Source organism: Lampetra fluviatilis, chromosome 20 (genome assembly GCF_964198595.1).
Source record: "Lampetra fluviatilis chromosome 20, kcLamFluv1.1, whole genome shotgun sequence".
Lineage (NCBI taxonomy): Eukaryota > Metazoa > Chordata > Hyperoartia > Petromyzontiformes > Petromyzontidae > Lampetra > Lampetra fluviatilis.
Genome location: NC_136294.1, coordinates 7,430,731 through 7,437,689, shown reverse-complemented (window position 1 = coordinate 7,437,689; position 6,959 = coordinate 7,430,731). Strand labels below are relative to the sequence as shown.

The following is a 6,959-nucleotide window of genomic DNA, read 5'->3' as shown; positions in this document are numbered from 1 at the left end:
TGTCACTCTGTAAGAGCCCGGGCGAAAGGGGCTGTCGTCACGCTCACACACATTGTGTGTGTGTGTGCCTGTGTGTGGGGGGGGGGAGATCACGTGGATCCCATCTTATGCAGCTCTCCCAAACGAGCGAGTGGAGGAGCAAGAGAGAAGAAGATAGGGGCAGGGAGAGAGAGAGGAGAGAGAGAGACACACACACACCGCGTGCACAACAGCAGAGGCACCACCACCACGCTCCGACTGGCAGCACGGCACGCTGCTGCTGCTGCACGCTGCACGCAGACAAAAGCTCCCCCGTCTCACAAGAACTGGTCGCGCTGTTATCCCAACTCAGCCCTCTGCGGAGAAGGTAACGGGGGGTTCACGCGAACGGTAACACAGCCAAACGCCGCACACGCGAGCCGCTATTTCACGTATTCACCACCCGTATGCGTTGCGTTCATCGTAGCGCGTGTACACACACACAGCGTGTACACAGACACAGCACAGCGTGTACACACACAGCGTGTACACAGAGCGTGTACACACACACAGCGTGTACGCACACACGGCGTGTACGCACACACAACGTGTACACACACACACAGCGTGTACACACACACAACGTGTACACACACACACAGTGTGTACACACACACACAGCGTGTACACACACACAGCGTGTACACACCACACACACGGCGTGTACACACACACACGGCGTGTACACACACACGGCGTGTACACACACACATAGCGTGTACACACACACGCACAGCGTGTACACACACACGGCGTGTACACACACACAGCTTGTTACACACACACAGCGTGTACACACACACACACGGCGTGTACACACACACACACGGCGTGTACACACACACACACGGCGTGTACACACACACGGCGTGTACACACACACACGGCGTGTACACACACACACACATAGCGTGTACACACACACGCACAGCGTGTACACACACACGGCGTGTACACACACACAGCTTGTTACACACACACAGCATGTACACACACACGGCGTGTACACACACACGGCGTGTACACACACACAGCGTGTACACACACGGCGTGTACACACACATACACACAGCGTGTACACACAGACAGCGTGTACACACACACACAGCGTGTACACACACACAGCGTGTACACACACAGCGTGTACACACACACAGCGTGTACACACCACACACACAGCGTGTACACACCACACACACAGCGTGTACACACCACACACGCAGCGTGTACACACACGCAGCGTGTACACACACGCAGCGTGTACACACACCACACACATAGCGTGTACACACACCACACACACAGCGTGTACACACACCACACACACAGCGTGTACACACACCACACACACAGCGTGTACACACACCACACACACAGCGTGTACACACACCACACACACAGCGTGTACACACACACACAGCGTGTACACACACAGCGTGTACACACAGACACCGTGTACACACAGACACAGCGTGTACACACACACAGCGTGTACACACACACAGCGTGTACACACACACACACAGACAGCGTGTACACAGCACACACACTCAGCGTGTACACAGACACACAGACACACTGTCTGTGTGCTGTGTATACACACACAGACACACGTGTACACACAGACACACGTGTACACACAGTACACGCTATATCTGTGTGCTGCGTGCGTCCGAGCAGCAGCCCCACCGAGGGACACTCCGCGTGCCTCTCTAGCCCGAATGTCGTCGTCGTCTTCGCGTTGTTCGCCGCGGGAGCCGCGCAGAAGAAGCAGCAGAAGCAGCAGCAGCAGAAGCAGCAACTGCTGCTTCTGCTGCTGCTGCGGTGGTGCGCCCCGTGCCCGCGTAGCGCTCGCTCCGTGAGCCCGAGTCGTCTTCCACATCCGACACATCCTACACATCCACATCCACCTACACGTCCTACACATCCTCCACATACTACACATCCTACACATCCACCACATCCTACACATCCACATCCACCTACACGTCCTACACATCCTCCACATCCTACACATCCTACACATCCACCACATCCACCACATCCTACACATCCACATCCACCTACACGTCCTACACATCCTCCACATCCTACACATCCTACACATCCACCACATCCTACACATCCACATCCTACACGTCCTACACGTCCTACACATCCTACACATCCTCCACATCCACCACATCCTACACATCCACCACATCCTACACATCCACCACATCCTCCACATCCACATCCTACACGTCCTACACGTCCTACACGTCCTACACGTCCTACACATCCACCACATCCTACACATCCACCACATCCTACACATCCACCACATCCTCCATTCTACACGTCCTACACATCCACCACGTCCTACACATCCTACACATCCACATCCACCATATCCTACACATCCACCACATCCTCCACATCCTACACGTCCTACACATCCTACACGTCCTACACATCCTACACGTCCTCCACATCCTCCACATCCTACACATCCTACAAATCCTACACGTCCTACACATCCTACACATCCTACACATCCTACACGTCCTACACGTCCTACACATCCACATCCTTCACATCCTACATGTCCTACACATCCACCACGTCCTACACATCCTCCACATCCTACACATCCTCCACATCCTACACATCCTCCACATCCTACACGTCCTACACGTCCTACACATCCTCCACATCCTCCACATCCTACACATCCTACACGTCCTACACGTCCTACACGTCCTACACATCCACCACATCCTCCACATCCTACACGTCCTACACGTCCTACACACCCTACACATCCTCCACATCCACCACATCCTACACATCCTACACGTCCTACACGTCCTACACACCCTACACATCCTCCACATCCACCACATCCTACACATCCTACACGTCCTACACGTCCTACACACCCTACACATCCTCCACATCCACCACATCCACCACATCCTACACATCCACCACATCCTACACACCCTACACATCCACCACATCCTACACATCCTCCACATCCACCACATCCACCACATCCTACACGTCCTACACGTCCTACACATCCTACACGTCCTACACATCCTACACATCCTACACGTCCTACACGTCCTACACATGGTGGGCGATGCGTGGTGGTTGTGGTGGTGGTTGTGGCGGTGCTTGCCAGCCACCCCCTCGTGTGCCAGTGTCGGCCTTCATGGGTGCTGCTACTCGCTCATCACAGCACTTGCCCCAACAGTCTGTTAAGGCTATATTTCAGGGGGGATCTTTGTCTTTGTGTTCATGTGTTCGCTAACAGCACTTGCCCCAACAGTCTGTTAAGGCTATATTTCAGGGGGGATCTTTGTCTTTGTGTTCATGTGTTCGCTAACAGCACTTGCCCCAACAGTCTGTTGAGGCTATATTTCAGGGGGGATCTTTGTCTTTGTGTATAAATGTGGTCGCTAAAAGCACTTGCCTCAACAGTCTGTTAAGGCTATATTACAGGGGGGATCTTTGTCTTTGTGTATACATGTGCTCGCTAAAAGCACTTGCCCCAACAGTCTGTTAAGGCTATATTACAGGGGGGATCTTTGTCTTTGTGTGTACATGTGCTCGCTAACAGCACTTGCCCCAACAGTCTGTTAAGGCTATATTACAGGGGGGATCTTTGTCTTTGTGTATACATGTGCTCGCTAACAGCACTTGCCCCAACAATCTGTTAAGGCTATGTTACAGGGGAGGATCTTTGTCTTTGTGTGTCGTGGAGAGCGGTGGGATAGTGGTTAGCGCGCTGTGCTGCGCTACGAACCCGGCAACCCGAGTTCAATTCCTGGTTCACGGCCACAGCACCAGCGATGACTATCAGAACCGTTCTTGGGGGCCTCTCCTAGGTCGACTCGGCCTCAAATGAGTAACCTGGTGCGGTGTATAAACATCACCACTCGGGAGACAAAGGCGATCGGTCGGATGTGGTGCTGACCACCCCCACCCCCTCGTGTGCCGTGCCGGTCTACATAGGTTGCTCCTCGCAAACAGCACTTGCCCCAATAGTCTGTTAAGGCTATACGGGGGGGGCATCTTTGTCTTTGCGTGTCTACGATCAAAGCAATTCCAGGGGCACCTACAAACCTGTAAGGTCCCACACACACTCACGCATCGTTTGGAATCAACACGTTGCTTGGCTCGACAAACCACGGGTTGTATAGAACACGTTTGTGGATGATGCTGTTGCTCTTCTGCGTATTTGTTATGAGCGGTGGAGGACGTCTGTCAGAGCGAAGTGCTCGCATATACCGCGTGCGGTCCGTATACATTGTATGTATACTGCATGGCTGTACTGTCAGTGGTGAATCTATACATAGATGTTGATATATCTGGTGGGTCTGTCTGGTACTGCCAGCGCACGACGTGGATTACAGACGAAAGGCATTTGCGGTGTTTGTTCCACACAAAGACAAAAGATCCCCCTCGTAGCCTTAACAGGCTTGTAGGGGCAAGTGCTATTAGCGAGCACCTATTTATGCCACACACACACACGGCTACATGCACCCTATTCAGCTATTACGCTGTCGATAACACGGCATTGTTATACTTCTGTAAGGCTAATTACGTTTCTTTTTACAGTTCTACAAAATGTACATGATTCTCTGCACGCTGTTACCACCACGGTGGTGGTGTGAACACAACATCTCTGATGGTGGCGTGTATATCAGTCCCTCCAGAAAAACGCGGAGTTTTTTGGTGATTGTTGCGGGCAAAAATCGTTGATTATGCGGCACGTTTTCTAAAAAAATGCGATGGAATATGCGGGATATTTATGCAATTTTATGCGATTAAATTGCGGGAACTTGCAAAAATTGCGGGAACTTGCAAAAATTGCGGGAACTTGCAAAAACTGCGGTTTGATGAAAAAGAGAAAAAAAAGTGATTCCCCCAACACCCTATTCACTAGGCTACTACTTTAATGTAAAGAGTCATTTCTTATTACTTCCTATGATAAGCAAGCATACTACATCACAGAAAGTGCTGGGAATATTTAAGTTCTCATCTTGTTTTATTTCAGACCTTAACAAACAGATGGCTCAAACTTACAAAACATTGAGTCGAACAAGTTCTGTAGCTTTACAAAATGAATATGCTACAACTTCTGTAAAAATGAATAAATAAAATATTAAAAAATAAAATGTGTGCTTCCTGTTTTACAGAGGTAGCTATGCAAAATAATTTGCCCCCACTGTCATGTAACACACTGGGGAACTGCTTTGCGCGGTCTTTTGCGCTTATGTTTGTTGGCAATGAGAAAGATTTGCGGGCTTCATCATGGTTTCATTGGCATCGCGGGGTTTGCAGCTTTTCAATGATGTCGCGTAATGAGTGACGTCACTTCATAACGTTCCCATGGCAACAGGGGAAATGGCTGCGCTTGTGTGAAGTAAACGCAACATTTTTCAACTTTCTGCTAAGATATATGTGACTTTTTGCAACGAAAATGCGGGGATTATGAAATCATGCAAGCCCGCATATTTTGCGCGCGGAAATCTGCAATTTATGCGGCGAAAGTGCGGCGTATATGAAAAAACGCACCCCCCGCATAAATATGCGGACTTTGGCTGATTTTGCGTGAAATCTTGCGATCGCATAATCGCGTTTTTCTGGAGGGACTGGTATATACTGCAATATCTCTGTGTATATCTATACACCAACCGCTGGCTCTTGGGCACATTTGCGAATTAATAATCAATTCTCGTCTCCACATTGTTTGCGGCGGCTGAGTTGTGAACAGGTCTTATGCTCCCGGCGGAGATGGTCGCCGTATCTTGGAAACAGCCGCTTTGCTCCCATTCCCCTCCCCACAATAATAATGAAAATAAAGGTTTTATGTTTTAACCCCACTCCCCCCCCGGGGTCTCGCACTCAGTGGCTGCACGGTGGAGCTAAGGGGCTCACGATATTAATAATAAGACTTGGCGGACACAATAGCCGGCGGTGGTGGTATTTTATTCAAAGGTTTGTAGTTGACTCATAAGGAGGGTGCCCTGCTTGGCAGTGAAAGAAGGTTTACGCAGAGTGAAATCAGAAGCTGTATTTATGCTGAAGGAATCCGATGAGCTGTCAAGCTCTTGTTTTCCCACAGATGTCCGGTCAGAATTGCCACGTGATGTAGACTTGTGTGTGCCGAGAGAGAGGGCTTTCTCAAGAACAGCCAAAACACAATCTAAAAGCTGGTGGGGTTCCTAACGTTTCTGCACCAGTGGGTCCAAACCTAACCCAACATGATTTAACGGACAGCCATGTGCAGCGTACCGATAAATCGTGTCTGGAAGTTGCGCTGACCACATCCCACGCACAGCCTTGTTGGTCTGCGCAGCACAGTTTGGGCCACTGGGGGCTTTATGGTAAGGAGCAGTATCCCGGAACAGCGATTATTGGCCAGGGAGCCATCAAATGTGGGCCAAGAGTATGATACGCTTTTATCAGTGCAAACAAATACATGTAAAGGGCAAGATGGCAGAAACAAAAAGCCAAAAAGTTAAATCGGACAAGATTCAAATGAGACATTTTTCAAGGAACACCAATTTTTGCAAACAGTATGATACCATCTTCTTGGTTCTTTCGGTAAAGTCACGTAAAAGGGAAGTAATAAAATAATAAAAATAAAACATGATAAAACAATTCTCACGACGTTTCGGCCACAACGCAAGCAGCCGTCCTCAGGTGAAAACCAGGTCTGTCGAGGCGACAGCGTCTGAATGAAACAGCACACGTGCTTGGAGCATATATATAAGCTGGGTTGGATACCAAATGTATAATTGTTGATAGACTGACAAAATTGTGAAAGTGAAAAATAAGGGAAAAAAGTGTTGCCGAGAAAAAGGAATGGAAATAGTATTTGCAGCAACCAATTTGGTGATTGAAGCTCTTTGAGGTACAGCTCTAGAATTTCACCTCCTCCCCCC

At 49.7% G+C, this 6,959-nt stretch overlaps 1 protein-coding gene across 3 annotated transcripts in view; it reads left to right on the top strand.

Moving 5' to 3' along the window:
• The first annotated feature begins 1 nt into the window (after position 1).
• LOC144937917 (glycosyltransferase family 92 protein F13G3.3-like) overlaps positions 2-6,959 on the top strand; it is a 134,559-nt gene continuing 127,601 nt past the window's right edge. For all 3 annotated transcript variants that reach the window (XM_078865523.1, XM_078865525.1, XM_078865524.1), the window contains exon 1: positions 2-346. The gene's annotated coding sequence lies outside the window, so the exon portion shown is untranslated. The remainder of the gene's footprint in view (positions 347-6,959) is intronic.